At 36.4% G+C, this 23662-nt stretch overlaps 1 protein-coding gene across 3 annotated transcripts in view; it reads left to right on the forward strand.

The window, feature by feature from the left end:
- BMPR1B (bone morphogenetic protein receptor type 1B) overlaps positions 1 to 23662 on the forward strand; it is a 401543-nt gene that overhangs the window by 232813 nt on the left and 145068 nt on the right. For all 3 annotated transcript variants that reach the window (XM_074396464.1, XM_010340137.3, XM_074396469.1), the window contains one exon: positions 6169 to 6263. The gene's annotated coding sequence lies outside the window, so the exon portion shown is untranslated. The remainder of the gene's footprint in view (positions 1 to 6168; positions 6264 to 23662) is intronic.

The raw sequence follows: 23662 nt of genomic DNA on the forward strand, positions 1-23662 counted from the left end.
ACTGCTTGGTATTTACTCAAGAGTAATGAAAATATAAGCTGAGGCTGGGCATGGTGACTCACACCTGTAATCCCAGCACTTTGGATGGCTGAGGCAGGCAGATCAGTAGGTCAGGAGTTTGAGAGCAGCCTGGCCAACATGGTGAAACACTGTCTCTACTAAAAATACAGAAATTAGCTGGGCATTGTGGCACTTGCCTTTAATCACAGCTGCTTGGGAGGCTGAGGCAGGAGAATCTCTTGAACCTGAGAGGTGGAGGCTATAGTGAGCAGAGATGATGCCATTGCTCTCCAGCCTAGGTGACAGTGAGACTCTGTCTCAAAAAAGAAAGAAAGAAAAAAAAAAAACTGTTGAAGCAAAACTTATTTACATTATTTATAATGGCCCCAAAGTGGAACCAACCCAGATGTTCATTAGCTGATGAATGCACCATGTAATGAAATATTATTCAACAATAAGATGAATTATTGATTCTCAATATTGCAGGTACTAACATTAAACCCATTTCATTGATAAGGAAATGAAGGCACTTACGTAACTTACAGTGTAATTGAAGAAAGAAGAAAACACTGGGCTGCTTGACCTCAGAGCTCTCAACCTCTACACTGGAGTGAATTTTTGTTGTTCTGTTTTTTTTTTTTTTAAAGCATTACCCCTATCCTTCTTTCTCTTTTCTTTGTGGCTGAACATTTTGAAAGAATGACTTTATTCCTCTTTCACTTTCCTTGCTTACCTTCCACCTTCAGTGGAAACAGCTAAGCTGCCAATGCTTTTTCTTTTATAATAACTACTTTGTTGAAATAGAATTTATATACCATAAAATTTGCCCTTTTTAGTTGTGCATTTCAGTGGTTTTTAGCATCACAATATTTTCTGAAGGTTTCATGTAACAGGCTTTTTCTATCTCATTCATATTTAATCTCTTCATGGCATTTGACATTGTTGATCCCCCATCCTCAACGCTGTCCTCATTCAGCCCCTTTTTTATTCACCTTCTATTGACTTCATAATTGTTTTTCAGTCTTCATGGCCTTCTCTTCCTTGACCTTCTTTGTAAATGTTGATTTTGGTTTACTTCTCATTATACTTGCTACTTTTGAGAGAGTTCATCCTTGGGAACTACCTTTATTGGTGTGTTGCTCATAAATGTCTATTTTAGTCATTTAACAAATATTTATTGTGCATTCATTGTGTAGAAGGCTCAGTTTAGGCGCTTGACTCTATGCTGTTATTGAACCTATATTCTATGGAGAAGACACAAGCAATAACAAATAACAAGGAAGTCTGCAGTTTTAAGTAGTGTGAGAGTGCTGAGAAGGTGCCCATTGAACAGGGATTTCAACATGAATAGTTAGCCTTGCAGCTCTCTCTAAGAACGTAAAGCAAATGGAAGGATACTAAAGGCAAACTGGTCATTCACATTTAAGGAATAGTAGGAGGACCAGTGGGTTGGAGCTGAGAAACTGAGGGTGGCTCTAGTCCATGCTGTCAGAGGCATAATGAGAGAATAGAGTGGGGCTAGTCTATATGAACCATTATAAGGACTTTAGCTTTTACTCTGAGTAAAACGGGGAACCAGCACAGGGCTTTGTTTAGATTAGAAGATGAATGTGATCTGAGTGAGATTTTTAAGTGATATCTCTCTCTCTCTCTTTTCGAAATGGAGTCTGGCTCTGTTGCCCAGGCTGGAGTGCAGTGGTGTGATCTCGGCTCACCACAATCTCCGTCTCCCAGGTTCAAGCAATTGTCCTGCCTCAGCCTCCCGAGTTGCTGGGACTACAGGCATGTGCCACCATGCCCGGCTAATTTTTTTTGTATTTTTAGTAGAGACAGGGTTTCACCATGTTAGCCAGGATGGTCTCGATCTCCTGACCTTGTGATCCGCCCCCCTTGGCCTCCCAAAGCTAGGATTACAGGCATGAGCCACCATGCCCGGCTGACTTCTCTCACTTCTATGCTGAGAATATGGTGACAAGGTTTGAACTAGGAAAGCAAGAATACAAAACTACTTACTGAATTGATGCAGTCTTAATCTCTCTGGTATACCAAACTAGTATATCTTAATGACTACTGAACATACTTCAGTACAACACAGATATCCAAAGTTCGTCATGTCCAAAACTAAATCCATCTGCTCTTCCCAGCTCCCTGTTCTAAAGTTGCCTCCTCCTCCCAAAACATTTGCCTTGGCAGAGACCCAGCCACTCAAAGAAGAACCCCATTTGACTCTTCATGTATTCCTTGCCCGTCAGTCAAATTGAAGATAAAAAACCCTTAAGTTCTCTTTAGCAAGATGTGTCAGTTACTTTAATTTCATCCACTGCTTAATTTGTTAGGCCTCTCTTTCTGCTACCTCCCAATACTCAATATTAAAATTCAAGAAGTTCCTTGAGGTACATACAGAATACAGCATTTTAAATCAGTCCTGACTTTGTGATCGCATTGCTTAATCTACTTTCTTACCTGGGCATGGGCCTGTACATCTCCACTGACTGATATAAAGGTATTATGTGGTAATGTAGTCCAGCCAGAGAGATTTGGACTGAATCTCAGTTCTATAATTTATTAATCACATGACTTCAGACAAGCCACTTAACACGCAGCCTCATTTTCTTTATTTTTAAAAAGGCAAAAACATAACTGTCTGCCAGTGTTGTCTGTAGTGTTAGAGATAATATTTCCAAAGCTCCTCTTAGACTGTGATCACTTCTTAAATAATACTGCTACTGCTACTCCCTCTAGACCACACGCCTTAGAAGACAGAGGAAGAGTCTTAACTAAAGTTCATAGTTTACGTTAGGGTTGAGTCTTTGTGTTTTACAGTTCTGTGGGCGTTGTCAAATGCATAATATCATTCATCTGCCATTACAGCATCTTACAGAATAGCTTCACTGCCCTAAAAATCCCCTGTGTTTCATTGTCATCTCCTTACAACCACCAGTGTTTACACTGTATATTGTGCTGCCTTTTCCAGAATGCTATACAGTGAGAATCCTACAGTATGTAGCTCCCCCCCCTTTTTTTTCCTCTAGAGAGATGGGGTCTTGTTCTGCCATCCAGGCTGGAGTGGAATGGCACAATCGTAGCTCACTCCAGCCTCGAATCCCTGAGTTTAAGGGATCCTCTCATCTCAGCTGGGACTACAGGTGTGTGCTACCACACCTGCCTAATTTAAGTTATTTTATTTTATTTTATTTTTATTTTAACTTTTTTTTTTTTTTTTTTTTTTTGTAGAGACAAGGTCTTGTTATGTTTCCCAGGCTGGTCTCAAACTACTGGCTTGAAGTAATGCTTCTGCCTTAGCTTCCCAAAGTGCTGGGTTTACAGGTGTGAGCCATTTGTGCCCAGCCCAGTTTGTAGTCTTTTCAGACTGATTTCTTTCTCTTAGCAGTTGAATGGGTAATTCTAATGGAGTCAGTGTCCAGATTCTCCACTTCTACATAAACTCTTCATTAATATTGATCTGGCTAAGAATAGCACTTTATTCGCAACACTCTTTCTCTTACCTTACGAAAGAAAAGCACACCCTTATCCATCCCAAATGTTATTATGGTGCATTATCCTGGAGTCATAGAACATTTAACATTAAAAAATCAACTAATGCCTTAAATTTGTATTGCAAGAAGTATGACACGGTGTGGTGGCTCACCCTTATAATCCCGGCACTTTGGGAGGCTGAGGTGGACAGATTACCTGAGGTCAGGAGTTTGAGACTAGCTTGGCCAACATGGCAAAACCCTGCCTTTACTAAAAATACAAAAATTAGCTGGGTGTGGTGGCAAATGCCTGTAGTCCCAGCTTCTCAGGAGGCTGAGGCAGGAGGATTGCCTGAATCTGGGAGGCGGAGGTTACAGTGAGCCAAGATAGCGGCACTGCACTCCAGCCTCGGCAACAAAGCAAGATTCCATCTCAAAAAAAAAAAAAAAAGGATGACAGGGTGAACAACTGAGGACTTAATTATAAAATATGTAAAAATTTTATGAGGCAGTAAGATGGAAATAAAATCAAGAAAATAAATAGCCGTGTAAATTTCAGTGGCCAAAAGAAGCATCTCTGTGTGTTATTTAAATAGATAATGGTTATATTAAATGATTGTGGATTTAGATGCTATTGAGTATATTTAAAATAGCTGATGTGTTTTGTTTTAAAATGTCAATATTTCCAATAGGGTAGAAATTCTTTGCAAGTGCATATTTTACCACAGGTAAAAATTTGTAGCTGTCAATTTAGTAATGTGTAAATGGTTACATAATTTTTTGAAATTCTTTAAAAAATCTGTGAATAAAGGTAGTTAAAGTCTGGTAGCCTATCCTACTCTATGAAACCCACGTTTGTCAACCTGGCTTGTAAAATCCCTTATCACCTTCCTCCTTCTATTTGTTTTGTTTTTAATTGCTTTCTGTCTTATGTTCTAAGCTCCAGCAAGAAAGATCTATTTGAAGTTTTAAGTATATATTTTGCTCTTTCCTGCCTGTGCCTTGATTGTGTTATTCTTCCCTTCTTTGGCTCACTACCTTTTGCTCATTTTTTAAGATCCAGAAGTCTGGAGTGAGGAATTCCCTCTTCTACTCTCGGTTCATGTTGGCTCAGATGCTCATTTTCCCTTCTCCCTCGGTTTCCTCCTGTAGTCTTTGTTGCTATTGTTGTTTTACATTGAACTTCTCTTTTGTTTTTCTGGAGATAAGACCTTGAAGGTCTTTGAGAGTTAAGAACTGTGTTTTATCTTTGCCTGTTCAGTACCTAGTTATATGCCTCTCTTGACAGTAAGTTAATTTATTAGATAAATACTAGTTATTGCATTAAGCAAGGAAAGGTGGATTTCAGTTGTTTGAAAGTTAATTCTTATGATGTAACTTTATTTTTTGGATCAATTACACTGTAAAAAGTTAATTTTGTTCTGTGCTGATCATATTTCTGGCTGTAATATTTGCCTTTACTGGTAAGATTTCAGTAAGCTTTCACATGAAGATGAGCCTAAAGATGAGTTTGAGAACCGCTGTTCTAACAAGGAGCAGTCAGACAAGGATTCTAGTTTTGGCTCTGCCACAAGGTTCCGTGTGACCCTGGGCAAAGTAACCAGCTGGGGGTTGATTTTCTTATCCCTAAGATGAGTAAAGTGACCAGAGTCTCCCAAAAGTTTTCTTTATCTTTGATTTAATCGAGAAAATTTTAGTAAACAAATCATTATCCTTGACAGGAAGTAAAAAATATGGACTGATTTATTTTCTACTTGTTCATACTGTGGACATTATAGGTGGTATATGGAGATACTACGTACCATGTTTATGTCACCTGCAAATACCATAGTACTGTAGGATTCTGTCCTTAATCTAAAATTTAAATTTTCAACTTGTCATAAGTATAAATATGGAAGTTTACATTTGAACTGTAAATAAATATTATGTTGAGTTACAATTTCAGGTTATACTTTAGCATCTTTCACTAAATATATGATGTATCTGATTAATATACTTTCCTATGCATTTCTATCATTCTCCAAATGAACTTATGTTGATAACATTTTTTTGTGACCAGTTATGCAGTTACTGCAGCCTTCCTCCTTGAGAAACAATATTAAAAACAATTACAAAACTGTTTTCCTGTGTCATTTGGATTCATAATATGTCATAATTAAGTTTTATAAAGCTTGATTGACATTTAGATACAACTTTCATAAAGGGTTTGAGATTGTGTTGTTTGGCCAAAACAAAGGCAGTATTTCCTTTCTTGTCTTTGACTCCACCTAGCCTCACTTTTCTCCACCTGCCTGAGGGAAGCTGTATTTCTTCAGACAAACTTCATAATTGCCCTTCTGTGCCTGATTTGGGCCTCAGGAAAGGCCCATAGCATCTGTAAAGCTGGCAGCAGAATGGTATTTCCAGGCAAGCACAGGGTTGCTGGGTAGTGAGCCAATCCACAGCTTTGTCTGAGCAGCTGAGAACTTTGCCGGAGTATTACCACGGTGTTCAGTAACACAGACCTGTGCATGAGCAAGCAAAGCACTGAGCAAGTGTCAGGGTCAATATTTATAGACCACTACGTAGCTGCCTTGCAGAGAGAGAAAACGGGAGAATAACATGCACACAGAGGGCAAGGAACGAAAGACTGCAGTGGAGGGAATGTTAATTTCCAATTTTTTTCTGAAAATATATTCTTTTTAACTGTCAGGTTCAGACTTCTGCTGATTCATAACCATTTGGCGCTGAGCTATGACAAGAGAGGAAACAAAAAGTTAAACGAGCAAGCCTGCCGTAAGTGAGAAGGTAAGTAATTAGCCAGTTCTGTCTCGCCGTTACTCGTAAACTCCCTCTCCCTGTTGGCTACACTGCACCAGTAAGCAAAGGGCTGTGTGGCTTGTCAAAGCTAATGAGGAGGGCTGCCTGCTGGGTAAGAATGTTCTTGGTGGCAGATCCGTTTTGTGTACTGCTGTTGAGAATGCTGGGTACATTCACACGACATTTCCTGTGTGTGGTAGGAACAGCTCTTAAGCACCAGTTTCATATTGTGTCCTATCAGTAAGTTTCTGTCTCTTCATTCTATCAAACTCAAGGTCTTCCGGTTGGCAAATTCCTACTTTTACATTGATATGAAAACATTAGTGTCCGTTAAGTTGATTGTAGTGAGTGGTGGTCTAGACATGGATTGTAAGGGAAGCATTCAGATGAATGTATGAAGATGCAATAGACAGTGTCACAAGGTGGAAGCTGGGAATTTGGGTAACATGGAGTCTTTTTAAAAAAGAAGCTAATGTCCATTTGCCAGTGCACTGAAGTGAAATAGTACCTTTGGAATTAGAGAGAACCTGGGGCGGTGAGAAGTGAGAACAGTCTTCCTAATCCACAGTGCCAAAGACAAGCAGTGAGGAGTTCTCTGCTTGTCCAGGACACTTGCTATTGGTTCCTTAGAAACTGCTGCTCCCTACTAAACCTCAAACTAAAATTAACATCTCCTCCTACATATTAATAGTTCGTTGTTTCCTGTCATCACATGTGGCACTTTAAACATGTTTCTGTGTATGTGCCTGCTGTTGTAGCATGTTCATTATGGTTTTGCATATTCCAGATTACCATTAAAAGCATTGGCACTGAAGGAGACAGAAAAAATTGTTTTCTATGTATTTTCTGCTTTAGAACACTCATGTAAAGTCTATATTTGTATGTTTATGTCTACTACACATGTACTAGAAAGTAAATTGTTGTTTCACTAGAAATGTGGCCTTAACGAGAAGAAATTTATCTACTGACATAATGAAAATTTCTTTGATTGTTTTTCAGAATGTAGAACTATCAGCATTAGCATGATGTTTAGAACTGTTAGGTTAGGTAATAGATGGTGATTATAGTTCCAAAGGGTTTTCTATACTACATTTTTAAGTTCAAAACCAAAATGAGATTGATGCTGCTGTAGAGCTGAAACTGTACACCAATAGAGCTATGAGGAAAATATAATACCCTGGCACAGATTTTGTGGTAGGGGCTAATACACAGAAATGAGCTCATTCTAAAACAGGATAAGCCAGATTTAAAACGGCGGGTAGAATATGTTTACATGCAAAGTAAGAATCTTAAAATGAGACCAATAGTTGTGCAGTATCACTTTGTTGAATGTATATATAACTTTTCAAATGATGCAAATGTTTCAAAAATCATTTTATTCAGAAGTGCTTTAAGGCTAGTTTAATTGGTACCTTAAACTGTATTTTAACATTCATTTAATGCTTGTTTTATCATCTGAATCTTTATACTTCTTCAAATTCTGCCTACCATTTTATTAGTACATTTGATTTAGATTTTTGACAATATCTTTATTTTGAAGGTACAATCATGATTGATCTAGAATGGACATTTCTCAATTATAGAACCTAACTGGCTAAGTTCATCATTTTTTCTTTGCTCTTGCCTTTGAGTAACATCTCATGATCAAGATTTTAATTTCAGATTTTTATTCAGTGCCTTTTAGTTATTTTTTGCTTTATATTTTGCATACAGTGGCATGATAATTGCTTTATTTTCCCTTTTTATTGGTTTTGTTTTTATTCCTTCTGGTGTCTTGTTTCTGAAGTACCTTGTTGAAATTTGGGCTGAAAAGGCAAATAAAGAACTACAATAAAGAGAAACTAAAGAAAGTTTTCCTTTAAATCAAGAAGAAATATAAAATTGTGACATTGGATGATAATGTCCAAATTAGGATGTATTTTGGTTGAAGACTGCTTGAGTGTTTTAAAACTTGAAATGCCCTGTCAATATTATTTATGGCTCTGTTGTTCATCCTGACATTGCTTATTTATACTATTTATAAATAATATTTTATAGGCAGGCATATTTTACAAAACAAAAAATGGCACCTTTTGTATTATGTGTTAATTATCTATTGAAGTCATATGAATGAATTTAGCTTGAAATATTATATGAATGTTAGCCCTCATTGATCTTACTGTCCTAGGGTTATATTTGGTCTACTAATAGTTCATCTGCTGCACTACTCTTATTTTCTTTCTTTCTTTTTTTGAGATGGAGTTTTGCTCTTGTTGCCCAGGCTGGAGTGCAGTGGTGCTATCTTGGCTCACCGCAACCTCCGTCCCCCAGTTTCAAGCAATTCTGCTGCCTCAGCCTCCTGAGTAAATGGGATTAGAGGCGTGCGCCACCACACTCAGTTACTTTTGTATTTTTAGTAAAGATGGGGGTTCTCTATGTTGGTCAGGCTGGTCTCGAACTCCTGACCTCAGATAATCTTCCTGCCTCGGCCTCCTGATGTGCTAGGATTACAGGATTACAGGACCCCTGGGCCTGCACTACTTTTAGAGGGATTAGTCTCCTACCCTGATGAACCCATGCTTTTATGCTAAAACCTTCCCATCCCTGTCTTTCTACTTCTCAGGCTTTACTATGAGTGTCTTGTTCATATACCTTCTACTTTTGTTCTGTATTAATCTTTTTCCATTCCTTCTGGGCTATTGTCTACAACTTTCTTGCCCATCTATGAGAATTTTCCCCTTTCTCAGTTTTATGTGCTGGCGGTATTGAATATCTATTTGTCAAACAGCCCACATTGGATTGCTGTTTTCTTAAATCATTTATGCTGTTCTATCTTGAAAACCCTCTTCCCAGTTTTTGCCTTCTAGCCTCAGTGGAGAAAGACCTGCTGGTCCACTCTCAGACTCTATGACTTGGCCTCTTATATAAATCTCTGTCCCGGTACTTTACAGAGCTTGATAATATAGTGTTTTATGCTTTTGCTTCTGTTTCAGACTGTAACCACCTATTTATGGCCAGATTTTAAAATTTAATGTTCTTTATGCTTACCCAAGACCTAGCATATAACAAGTGCCCCAGAATTTGAAGTAAACAAAACCTTTATCATATTTATTTTAAACATACTTTTCTTTATAGACCTTTTACTTTAATGTATTTTAAATTTTTGATTAGATTTAAGAAAAGCTTCTCCAGTAGATGGTGCATACTTTGGGGATAATAATAATAATCTGAAAAATTATTTTGTTTCTTTTTCTAAGACCAGTCACAGTGTAGTGTGTGTGTGTGTGTGTGTGTGTGTGTGTATGTGTGTGTATCCATGCAAATAGATATTTGCTGAACTCATAAGCTTATTTGAGTAACAAAGATCAAAATAATATTGGTTAGCAAATAAAAATTCAAGATATATATTCCAAAAATGCTCTTTATGTAATTAATTTTGTGAAACCTGTCAAAAAAAAAAATCAGCTAGTTGCAGTTGCATTGTTGACTGCTGTGATGAATTTAGTGATGTCCTATCAAACTGAAGACAGTGTCATGCCTTCCCAAAGGCCCACAGAGAGCTTCAGGAGAGAAGATGTCCATCCTCATGTAGCCTAGAGAATTGCAGAGTGAAATTGCTCCCAATATTACTAGTAAAGGTATACCTTCCGATTTCGTTTACTGGTGCAGAGATAGTTTGGGTTTTAAGGAAATAATAGAAAATCATGGTGTAAAAATTCTCAAATGTGAAAGGTAATATTCCATTTCAGGCAGAAGAAGAATTAGTTTCTCAAAATAGAAATGTTGAAAGAGAAGGAAGTTGACGTTTAGAAAAAGTAGTTGAGAAATAGCAGCTGTTTCTTTTAGCTCTGCTATTCAATAAAAAGGAAATTTATTTTGCCTTTAATTGAATTTTATTTGCCCATTATACATAAAAGTACTTACTTTATATATTAAATATTTTATATACCAGGAACAAGTGTAAAGCTTCATGAACAATTTGGATTAACTTAGAGTTTTCCTAATTTGATTATTTTTACTTCTTAGTGTACTCTACCAGCAGTTTCCATTACTATTTAAGCCTTAAAAACATCTTCCAGACATTGAATATGACTCTTCTGTTTGTTTAACCTTGAATTGTATCTGTCTTAGGAATGAAAACAAGATTGGTATTTTCATAGGAAAATTTGGTAATCTTAATTGCTTGGAATGGACCATAATTCAATTTAGAACTTCTAAGATACATTTTGCCCATATAACTATTCTGTGTTAAAATATGTGAAGAAGGTGCCTTAGCAAAGAGCTATAGGTATGGATGTTATAGATCTCACTGGCTTATCACATAATTTAAATATTATGTGATTAGGATGATGGAAGTTTCTTTAGTATGGGCACAAAAATATACCAAGTTCCTGTTAGCCAGTGAGGAGGGAAACCCAAGCTTGCCTCAGTATGGAAAGATAACAATAACAAACATAAACAAAAACACCACCACCAGCACCAAGAAAAGCTCAAAGAACTTTGTGGTTGAAATGAGGCATAAAGGATTTTACCAAAACAATCTAAGTCTTATTTTATTATGGTTTGAAGCCTTACTGCCAACCAAAAATTTTTTTATAACACTGAAGGGCGTGTAATTCATAGAACCTGAGAGAAGAGTAAATTAATGATGGAAGTGGGACTTTAAAGCTTTTCTTCAGTGCTTCCATTTTTTCAATGGGCAGTTGTGGCATCTACAGGTAACATAACCTGCCAAACATCAGCTTTTCAAGTACCTAGTTAAGATTTGGATAAAAATTAGTATTATGTAATTATTAGGCCAGTATTTTGTTGATGTGGCTTTTCTTGTCTGAGTGTAATTGCTCTGTTTTTATTTTTCATACTGCATTCAAAGCTTAATTTGTTGTGTCTCTGTGTCTCGTCTTGTGTTAAACTCCTTTGCATTATTTTTTAATTCCTTAAAGTTAAAGCTAGTAATTTACCATCAAGTGAGATAGAGTACTTTCCCACTTATTTTTTTTTTTTTTAATGACAAAAAAAAAAAAAAAAAAAAATTCAGGAGAGCCTTTCTGGCTCTCCTGAATTACTCTATTCTGTTTCATGGTATAATCACATTCTGCTACACAATTGGAGCAAAAGATAGAAGCAAAAACAAGTTTTATGCTTAGATGATGTCTAAGGTTACAATATAGAATATCTATATTTCATTAGGAAATATATGGCTATATTTTGTTTCACAGTTTTGTTTAAAGGTGATTATTTGTTCTCACTTGCACCTGGAAAAAACTTCCTTTAAAACAAAAATGAAAGAATTCAATGTGCTTTTCTATGTTATATTGACTGTCATATAGTATTCTTTTAAAAATAGAAAGAATCGAAGATGCCGAGAGGGCAAAACAGGTTTGTTTTTTCCATGTCTTCTTCTAGTAAGTCTCTTTGCTCCTCTGTTTCTATTCCCACGACTCCCAGCGAAACTGAGGCTCTTTGGCTCCATTGATTCTTATTAATATTAAGGTCGCTGGTAAAACTTGCTTGTATGCTTAGATCAAAGAGGTTTTTGTTGTTGTTGTCTTATAATTTCAACTTCTGTTTTAAATTCAGGAAGTACATGTACAGGATTGTTACATAGGTGTATTGTGTGATGCTAAGGCTTGGCATACAAATCATCCTGTCACCCGAGTAGGGAGCTTAGTACCTACTATGTAGCTTTTAGCTTTTCCTCCCTTCTCTCCCTCCATCTCTAGTAGTCTCCAGTTTCTGTTGTTGTCATCTGGATGTTCATGAGTTCCCAGTGTTTAGCTGCCACTTACAGGTGAGAATATACAGTATTTGGTTTTCTGTTCCTGCATTAATTCACTTAGGATAATGGCTTCCAGCTGCATCTAAGCTGCTGCAAAGGACATGATTTCAGTCTTTTTTTATGGTGGTGTAGTATTCCATGGTGTATATGTATCATATTTTCTTTATCCAACCACTGTTGATTGGCAGCTGGGTTGACCCCATGTGTTTGCTGTTGTGAATAGTGCTGTGATGAACATATAAGCGCATGTGCCTTTTTGGTTAGAACTATTTCTTTTAGATCTATGACCAGCAGTGGGATTCGTTGGGTTGAATGATAGTTCTGTTTTACATTATTTGAGAAATCTCCAAACTGCTTCCTCAGTGGCTGAACTAATTTACATTCCTACCAACAATGTATAAGCAATGAAAGAATTTTTGAAGATAATAGTTGAAGGTTATTCTCAGCCTCAGCTGGTGATTTCTGTACCTTCCTGTTTCCTCCTCCCTCATATCAGAATCAAAGTGACCTTCTCTTCATGCTTTTCCATTAATAAAAAAGCCTGGTTATCCCTTTGTGATAATTTTCCATTGGATTAATACCTTTCACTTTAAATAGGTATTGCCTACTTTTTAAATATATTGCCTGCAAATAAATGTGTAATTTAAAAATCTTTGCTAATATGATAGAGGAAAGTGATATTTAATTTAGTTATTCTTAATTACTAAGGAATTTAAATCAGAGTAATTACCTTTTTATTCTTTATAATTTATTGATTTATTTACTTATTCTTTTTTTTTCAGAGGCTCTATTCTCCTTACTGGTTTAGAATTATTCCTTTATTTAAAAAAAAGAAAGGATCTTGATTATTTAAAGACTTATTAGTTGCAACCGCTTTTATAAGATTTGGATTATTTTTAAATTTTGTTTTATGTGTTTTGAAACAAGTATGTTTTGAAATATTAAATCGATAGTTTCTCAATATCTTTTGAAACTTAGCCTTTTTAAAATCTAGAAATAGGAAAAATACTTTTCTATATTTTTATGTCTTAATTTATTTACTATTAATACTATAGTTCACAAGGATTTTTTTTGACCAAGTACTTCAGCACTTTTATTGAATTGTTCTTCCTCTTTCCCACTTTTTTTTTTGTGAACTCATCTTTCTCTTGTATCCTGTGGCAAAAATTTAATTCTTTGTATTACCCTTCGGTTTGTATTGCATTAAAATTTTTATCTCTATGGAATAAAGTTGTTGTTTCTTGTTTAATGAGATTTAAGCATTGAAACATGTTAGGGTGGTGATGTTGGATTTAACTTGGCATGATTCTTGAAATTACTATAGACAAGACACTGTGTATGTTACTTATGTTAAGGCAGACCTAATCTGTGTGATAGAGAAATTATGTATGAATAGCTGCCTCCATTTACCAAGGATGCATGTATGTGTGTATATTTGTATAAATATATATTTTATTATTCCTTCAAATAGACTTTTGGATGACTTATTCTTATTTCCTCTTTTTAGGATAAAATAAACTGAGACCCCCGAAGTGTAAAGTAACATGATAACCTCACTTAGCTAATAAGTGATAAGGTCATGATTTAATCTCAGATCTGGCCGAAGTCCATCTTTTAAGGAAGCATTGCCAAAGAAAGAAATTATGCTTTTTGCCATAAGTAGTGATAATACATGTGGGTCTGTAGGGTTCTGATGGCAAGAATCTTCCCAGCTTTGAGTCCATCTGTGAAAAAGTGAGTTCAGGAATGATTACTTTCAAAGTATGAAGGCAAATCAATGAAACTGGTAACGTGGAAACTTATTTGGGATTAGCACTGAAGATACCAGAATCTCAAAAAGGAAGGAAATAATCTTATTTAAATTAGATTCAAAGCAGCTAAAACCTCAGATTTTACAACAACTATTGATTTTTATCATTTTCTTTCATTTTAGCCTACTTACATTTCAGTTCTTCCTCATGTATGCTTCCTCATGGTGCTTAACAGCACCATGCCGTTCCTCACATATCTGCTTATGACCTTAGCAGGAAAGTTGACAAGGAGTTGCGAGTTCAGCAGGGAGTGACTGTTCCATCTGGGTCTCTTTTCCTGTACTATAAGTTTCATTCGGGGGAGAAATGAGTCTCACTAACCAACAGCTTTTGCTCTCATCTGTGTTTTAAGCTACTCAGCTAAGAGACTCAACCTCGTTGCTGTGGTTTCAAGGTCTCGTGTTTGAAGCAGGGAAGGAAGTTCTGGATATTTTGGTGTCTTCAGAACTCAGTATGTATATACTAATTGGTTACCTGAAATGATGTAAGAGGATAGTTCAGTCCGCTCTGAATAGACATACTTGATAAACATGGTTTGTGTTTGTGTACTTGTGAGGGGGTTCACATGTGAAAGTTTATAAAAAGACATCCTTTGAAATTTTAATTTTTGTTATGCATTTTCTCACTATCAAATATTTTATTCTGTTTTTCTTTTTAACTCAACGCAACAACGTCGCTTCAAGATAATACAGGACATTTTCCCCCTTGAATCACTCTGCCTTTGTTGATTCATTGGTATGTGTTGGGTAACAATTCTGCCACACTTGATTTTGTTTTGTAGTCCTGCCCTAGAACATTTAAAATTAAATTATACCTTTTAGTTAATAAGCAGGGTGTTCTATTATTATTTGAAATATTATGCATCAGTATTTGTATTGTCTTAAAAGTCCTAAATAGGTTATTTATATTATTCCTCATTTTTCAAGCATACTTATTTTCCTGCTTTAATGTAAAGATGATTATTGCACAGTATATGGTTGAAACATAATTCAGTTATGGTTTTATATATAAATTTCCTCGGGTGAATATTTGCTTTTTCTCCATGTAAAATACTTTTTTTTCTTAAGAGCCTCTACTTCTCTCTATACCAATTTTAACTTGATCAGTAAATTAATATATCATTATTCCCAGTAGTAGTGTAGCTTACTAACCTTGAAATTTGTATCTGTGTTTATTGTCAGAGGCTTGTTGGCAAATCAGTCTTGACAATAATAGAGAAAGAAAGCATGGTGACCTAGGACACAAGGTTCTACTGAAGTAATTCACAGTTCTTTGAATGTGTAGCGTTTTTTGTTGTTACTTGTTTTAAGTGAGCCAAGATACAATACTTATAGTCACTTGAGTTACTCATTAATACACCACGTATAATTATTTAAAATTATTATTGGTAGAAACAACAATTTTGAATGTTTTCTTCTTTAGCCATTGCAATATAAAGTCGATTGGTACAGCTTGCAAAGCACAATGTGAGTTTAAAATATGTCTCCTGAAGCCATGTGTTCTTAACTTGGGAAGCTGGTTTTGTGGTCAGTTTGAAGCTGTTCCCATAGTATGTGTTCCTTCTAGTTAAAAGGAAATGTGATATTTTTGCTAACATGATTTCCATTGTTAGTAGTCCAAACTACTATGAATTGCAGAGGTAGAGAATCCACTTTAAAATTTTGGTTATATTTTAATAAAATATTTTTGGTGACACATATGTTTCTGCTTATTAGCTGTGTATTGCCAGTCATATTAATTGATGCTATTAGAGCATCCCTGAGATCAAATACTGGTTTACAAATAGCATAAGAAATGTAGAACACACAGATGGTCAGTTGTACATTGGCCTAAGGCCGCTCATTTCTTACATTTTAGGGCAATTCAACAAACAGGGTGACTTAGTATAACCTCTCAGACAGCCCATCCACCCAGCCAGGAGCAAGGCATGCTGTCACTCCCCTCTCTGTTTCCCTCCTTCTATCCTGCTTCCTTTAGTGGTTACCCACTTCCTCTCTTGAACCCTCTTCTTCTCCATTCCCTCCTTTCTTTCCTAGTTGTTATTTTCTTTTTAATCTTGTTCATAAATGTCATTTGCATCTCAGCAAGTTATCTGCTATACCAAGTTGTTACTGATTTTTAAAAAACTTTCAACCTTTATCTTCTGTCTTCTATCGCCCAATTCTATTGGAAAACTCTTCTTTTGTGCAATTTGAGGAAAATCTTTCCAATTGTAACAGAAACAGTAAATACCTGGAAGCAAGAAAAAATGTCTTATAAAATGTGAAACTGCAATTAGCATCTTTCACAATTTTCCTGAAGTCATTTACCCTCTCATTTAAAAATTAATGGTAACTTTGTCAACATGTTATGGATATTTGTATACATGATAATAGTTCGGTCAGCTGTGGTTGCTCACACCTGTAATCCCAGCACTTTGAGAGGCTGAGGCAGGTGGATCACGAGGTAAGGAGGTCAAGACCAGCTTGGCCAACATGGTGAAACTCCCATCTCTATTAAAAATACAAAAGTTAACTGGGCATGCTGGTGGGCATCTGTAATCCAGCTATTCAGGAGGCTGAGGCAGGAGAATTGTTTGAATTACGGAGGCTGAGGTTGCAGTGAGCCAAGATCACACCATTGTACTCCAGCCTGGGCAACAGGGTGGGACTCCATCTCAAAAAAAAAAAAAAGTTTCATTTAATCCTTATAATAATTTTGTGTAATGGCTATTGTTATCCCTATTTTAAAGGTAAGGAAATGGAAATTCAGGGAAGTTAAATAACAATGCCTGTGATTATGTCAGTTGGAATCAAATACCTTCTGATTCTTTTCTTTTCTTTTTTTTTTTTGAGATGGAGTCTCACCCTGTGGCTCAGGCTGGAGTGCAATGGTGCCATCTCCGCTCATTGCGACATCTGCCTCCTGGGTTCAAGTGATTCTCCTGCCTCAGCCTTCCAAGTAGCTAGGATTACAGGCACACGCCACCACACCTGGCTAATTTTTTCTATCTTTAGTAGATGCAGGGTTTCACTATGTAGGCCAGGATGGTCTCAAACTCTTGACCTCATGATCCGCCCACCTCAGCCTCCCAAATTGCTGGGATTACAGACGTGAGCCACCGTGCCCAGCTCTACCTTCTGATTCTTAAAACTTTACAGTATAGTATGTTACTCTCTTTTAAAATAAGTAATTTTACTTTTCTACTCCTATACATGTCTAAAAGTTTGAGAAGTATCGCAGCAATTCATAAGGCTTTCATATCTATCAGATGTCCAAACCAGAGAGCACCAACTCTGTTCCTACAAAGAAGACAAGAGTGTGTTGATATTTATAAATATTAATAAATTAATTTAAATATATTACTTTTTTGTTTTTTTGTGTTTTTTTTTTTTTTTTTTTTTAATTGCATTTTAGGTTTTGGGGTACATGTGAAGAACATGCAAGATTGTTGCATAGGTACACACATGGCAGTGTGGTTTGCTGCCTTCCTTCCCCTCACCTGTATCTGTCATTTCTCCCCATGCTCTCTCCCCACCTCCCCACCCCCGTCCCTCCCCCATTTCCCTCCAACAGACCCCAGTGTGTAGTGTTCCCTTCCCTGTGTCCATGTGTTCTCATTGTTCAACACCCGCCTATGAGTGAGAACATGTGGTGTTTGATTTTCTGCTCTTGTGTCAGTTTGCTGAGAATGATGGTTTCCAGGTTCATCCATGTCCCTACAAAGGACACGAACTCATCGTTTTTGATGGCTGCGTAATATTCCATGGTGTATATGTACCACATTTTCCCTATCCAGTCTATCATCGATGGGCATTTGGGTTGGTTCCAGGTCTTTGCTATCGTAAACAGTTCTGCAATGAACATTTGTGTGCATGTGTCCTTATAGTAGAATGATTTATAATCCTTTGGATATATACCCAGTAATAGGATTGCTGGGTCAAATGGGATTTCTATTTTTAGGTCATTGAGGAATCGTCACACTGTCTTCCACAATGGTTGAAGTAATTTACACTCCCACCAACAGTGTAAAAGTGTTCCTATTTCTCCACATCCTCTCCAGCATCTGTTGTCTCCAGATTTTTTAATGATCGCCATTCTAACTGGTGTGAGATGATATCTCAATGTGGTTTTGACTTGCATTTCTCTGATGACCAGTGCTGATGAGCATTTTTTCATATGTTTGTTGGCCTCCTGTATGTCTCCTTTTGTAAAATGTCTGTTCATATCCTTCGCTCATTTTTGAATGGGCTTGTTTGTTTTTTTCTTGTAGATCTGTTTTAGTTCTTTGTAAATTTTGGATGTCAGTCCCTTATCAGATGGGTAGTCTGCAAAAATTTTTTTCCATTCTGTTGGTTGCCGATTCACTCTACTGACTGTTTCTTTTGCTGTGCAGAAGCTGTGGAGTTTGATTAGGTCCCATTTGTCTATTTTGGCTTTTGTTTCCATTGCTTTTGGCAGTTTGGTCATGAAGTCCTTGCCTACGCCTATGTCCTGAATGGTTTTTCCTAGATTTTCTTCTAGGGTTTTTATGGTGTTAGGTCTGATGTTTTAAGTCTTTAATTCATCTGGAGTTAATTTTGGTGTAAGGTCTAAGGAAGGGGTCCTGTTTCATGATTATCTCAATTGATGCAGAGAAGGCCATTGACAAAATTCAACAGCCCTTAATGCTAAAAACCCTCAATAAACTAGGTATTGATGGAACATATCTTAAATATATTATTCTTATGCCATTTTTTATTTTTCTTACTTTTGTAACTCTACCACGGTTTCTTTATACAACAACAGCAACAATACTTAGGAAAACACGTTCTTTCAAATAAATCCATTCTGTACTCTGGAATGGTTTTTGAGACAGGTCAAATTTTCATCTATCATACTGTCTGATTTCAGTTAGACTCTAATAGACTTTTCCATTCATCATAGTTCTGTCACACTATGATGGCATGAATTTTTAGAACATCATTATAAAAATAGATATTTTAATTTATTTGTATATAGTTATTCTGTTAACTTCTTACCTTTGCCTGGCTCTGCTTTTCAGGAACTCTATTAGAATTTATATGGGACAGAAAATGATATTCAAAGCAAATTCTATTTTTAATTTAGTTAGAAGAACCTTTTTTTTAAACATTTGGTGTAGAAGAAATAAAAGCTATGGAAAAAATGACCTTTGGAAATTATCTGTTGACTTTTTCATGACTGTTCTAGCCTCATTATTTGTAAAATGTAATTTAAGGTTCTTATAAATTATAACTCCTGTTGGTAAAATGTTTTGCATTTTAAAAGGATTTTAAGACCTATTGCTTCTTTTCAGCTTGCTCCTTTAATGCTTTGAAACAAGAATATGCATTTTATACATGGGAAAATCAAGATGAAGTAAGGGTAGGAGAAGATCCCAGAGTGAAAAGTCAAGTGTTTTGACGTTGCTAAAATAGTTCTGAAGCTTGATTATCTTAATTACAATATGTGAAAATGTAAAGAAATAAATATGTAGTATGTTAACCCATACCAAACTCTATAGAAATAATGAGTAGCAGGTACAAGTTATTTAAGAAAAAAGTTAGGAGAGTGTTATTTCATATTAAGAAAATTTCATAAATTTAATTTGTTTTTGAAAACTGAGAAAGGAATTTAATATGAATATAGTGGCAGAACACCTGCATTGAACTTGTGCAACTATGAGGGAGTCTAGTTTGAGAGCCACTGAGTTATCACATAAAAATTATTAATCAGTACATAGGGTGGCAGTAATATTTTCCTGACTCTTTTAGTAAGCTATGTTGGTATGTCAGTAAAGAGTTTATAAGGAATATAGGCCAGCTTAAGTAAACTATTGAATGTCTGTCTCATAGTGTATGGGGAAAAGTGATGACAGCGTGACTATGTAGAGTTATGTAAACTTGGTAAAAAGTCATAAAAATGTGAGTGGAGTGAATTTGTCAACTTGATTTTCTTTTCCCTTAGCCACTTCACTTTCCTTCTCTGTCCATCTGTAATGCTATGCAGTAACTTCAGTTTAATGCTTCCATCCATGGCAGGTATCATCAGCCAATCTGACACTTGTTCTTGTTGAGGTCCCAGTGAGCCTTGAGTCCAAGTTGCCACTGCAGGGAGTTATCCACATGGAAAGTGAAGATTGTTACCACTCACTTCATGTCATAAACAGATGCAAATTCTGTACAGATGAAGGACTTAACTATGACAGCCAGTACTTTAAAATATTTAGAAAATAAATATTATTAGTTAAAATAAGAATTTCTTTTCCAAGACCAGAAATACAGCAAATAATAAAGACAAAAAATTATCAATTCAGCAACACCATTATGAAAAACAAAACTGTATTCATCAAAGGACACTAAAAAAGAGTAAGAAAGACCCAAAATTGGTTTGGTATATAGAATTTATTAAAGAATCTGTGAATCAGTAAGAAAAGTAAATTTGTAATTATAAAAATAGGAATTTCAAAAAGAGAAAATCCAAATGGTCAATAAACATATGAAAATGTGCTGAACCTCATTAATAATTAAAGAACCAAATTAAAACTAGAGTGATGAGAGTTGCATAGTAGTTCATGCCTATAATCCCAGTGCTTAGGAAGGCTGACAGAAGGATCTCTTGAGCCCCAGAGTTGATGGTTGTAGTGAACTGTGATCACTCCACTGCACGGTAGCCTGATTGATAGAATGAGACTCTTTGTCTCTCTTAGGAAAAAAAAGAGGGGGTGATGTACCATTTCATTTCATACCTACCATGGTGGTAAAAATTTAAAAGTCTGAAAATAACAAATTTTGGTGTGGATGTGAAGCAACAGGAACTCTTATTCACTGCTAATGGCGATGCAAATTATATAACTGTATAGGTAAATTGAAACTGAACGTAAACATATTTTTTCTCTCAGCAGTTTTATCCCTAGGCATATATCCTGTAGAAATTTTTGCTTGTATGCCTCAGGAAATAGATATGCAATTTTTTAATAGTAGTGTTGTACTTGGTAGGGAAACAAACAAATGAAACAAATCTGGAAACAACCCAATAGAGAACAAAATTGATAAACTGGAAAGTATTTTTATACAGAGGAATTAACATAATAAAAATGAATGAGCCCCAGTTACATTCAGGAGCCTGCAGAATCCCCAAAGCACAATTTTGAATGAAAGAAGCAAGTCACAAAAAACTACATACAACATGATTCTCGTTAAAGTGATGCAGAGTTTCTTCTTCCCAAGCTCAAAGTAAGTTGAAGTTGGCCTCATGGAATTGAGAAACTATGATATTTAAGACACAGTTATGGAGTATGTGTCAGGTTCAAGCACCAGTTTTCAGGATACCCTTAATTTCTACTTTCGTGGTTTATATGGGGGATGCGTCATAGTTTGCTAAGTGGTTAAAATGGTGGGCTCTGAATTTAGGGAGCTGGAGTTCTGATCCTGCCTCCACCTTCTAGTAACTGTGAGAACTATAACAAATTAGTTAACCTCTCTGGGCCTCAGTGTCCTCATTTGTAAGGAAGGATCTTTCACGGAAGAGGAGTTCCTCTTTCAGTGAAACTGAAAAGTGAGAATGATGAACCGAAGTTGAGAATCTAGCCAAAAGATGGCATAGTAAAACTGAGTGAGATCAAATAAGAACATGAAATTAAGAGGCAGAGGATTGCAAGTCAAAGGAAACACTAAAGGTACAAAAACAGCGTAAACCAAACAGATCTGGGGAACTCAGAGAAGGAATAGTGACAGAACACCTCAAGTTGTCTGACCTGGCTAATTGGCTAGGTGCTGGTATGATTTATGAAAATAGAAGACATAGGAGGAAAACATTTCAGGGTAAAGATGGATATTTTACATTTCCTTGTATAAGTACAATAATCTCAGACCCCCAAAATTAATCTCATCTTTCTTATTGCTGTTTTTCTGTACCATCCACTATGCCATTCCTGGAAACTATTTCCATCCATTCCAGTGCATGGTTATTAATTGATGTATGTTTTCTTATGCCAGCTGGAATAGGTCCTTGCTCACCCCGAAGTGGCACCCTTCTGGTTTAATGAAACTTCCATTCTCACTTATCCACTATTTTGGAACCATAACTCATTATCAACTTCATCATCTAGAACCTGTTTTTGGTGCTCTCTTCCTTCCTTTTGGTATTCTGGTGTCTTTTGCTCTCACGGTCATCCCACTTCATTAAAAGAGAAATTTCAGTAGTGTTGCACTTCAAAGGAAACGGAGCAGGGTGTCTCTGATCCTTGGAAGTTAGTTGGCCATATGAAAATTGTTTAGTTCTTCCCTTTGACTAGCTCTTTAAACTCCAGGATATTGGAAGATCCTTGCTAGGCAAACAGGAATTTCATTACGCTTTAATCCAGAGCAATGTTGTGTCTTTACTTTATTTCTTATGATAAGAAGACCACTCAGGTGTTTAGTAATGGCTAAGAAAGATTTGTTTCAACGTGAGTTTTGGTGTCCAAATGGATCAAAATGGGTAGACAGATTTTCTCTTCCATTACAAAATGTTAGGGACAATCTCAAGAGGCATCAGACCACAGATACCAGCTTAATTTTTCATATGCTGGATGTGTGCATTATATCATTTAGGAATTGCATTTGGATGTAAGTAAAGAAACTGAAAATAATTGTAGAAAAAAACCGAGTTTATTTCTCTCTCTTTTTTAGTCAAAAACATTTAATGTATGTCAGTTGCTTTTTAATCTATACCTGATTTAATCTGATTTCGTTAACAAATTTGTTTTTTGTTACACTTTTATTTTAGGTTTGGGAGTACACGTGAAGGTTGGTTACATAGATAAACTTGTGTCACGGGGGCTTGTTGTACAGATTATTTCACCCCATCCCCTCAGGTATTAAGCCCAGTACCCAATAGTTATTTTTCTTGCTCCTTTCCCTCCACCCACCCTCCATCTTCAATTAGGCTCCACTGTCTGTTGTTTCCTTCTTTGTGTTCGTAAGTGCTCACCATTTAGCTCCCACTTATAAGTGAGAACATCCAGTATTTGGTTTTTGGTTCCTGTGTTAGTTTGCTAAAGATAGTAGCCAGAGGTAGACAATCAGGGATTATGAGTCTGCTCCACAGACCTCAGGGACTTAGTCTCTCTCTTTTTCTGCTCCATCAGCCTAGCATGTGGCTTCCATCTTCAGTGGCACATATGGTTCATTGTGGCTGCTATCGCTTTAACTATCATATCTAATTTCTAGGCAGCAGCGAAGAGATGGATGCATATGAGTGACAGACATATGCACATACCTCCCAGGGAAGTACCTTCTGTAAGCAGCAATTCAAAATGTCCCCACTCTGGTTACATTTCTTTAGCAAGCTTTTAATCAAATGTCTACTTTATGATCTTTTAGCTGGCTATATTACTACTCTGAAAAACCAGGAATCTGTTGCCAAGGAAAAAGAAAAGATGGGATTGGGTGCAGTGGCTTAGGCCTGTAATCCCAGCATTTTGTGGGGCTGAGGCAGGTGGATCACCTGAGGTTGGGAGTTCAAGACCAGCCTGGCCAACATGGTGAAACTCCTTCTCTACTAAAATACAAAAATTAGCTGGGCGTGGTGATGCACACCTGTAATCAGGGAAGGAAAATCTTTTGAACTGAGGAGGCAGAGGTTGCAGTGAGCCAGCATCCCACCACTGTGCTCCAGCCTGGGCAACAGAGCAAGACTCTGTCTCAAGAAAAAAATATAAGATAGCTATTAGGTGATAACTAGCCTGCTTTACCTCATTTGTTCTACTTAAGATATTGATGGAACTATTTCATTGATAAGAAAAGTGGACATTGCTCTTTAGTCATAAATATAATGTGCAGATTCCCTATTGTGAG

Source organism: Saimiri boliviensis, chromosome 3 (genome assembly GCF_048565385.1).
Source record: "Saimiri boliviensis isolate mSaiBol1 chromosome 3, mSaiBol1.pri, whole genome shotgun sequence".
Taxonomy (NCBI): domain Eukaryota; kingdom Metazoa; phylum Chordata; class Mammalia; order Primates; family Cebidae; genus Saimiri; species Saimiri boliviensis.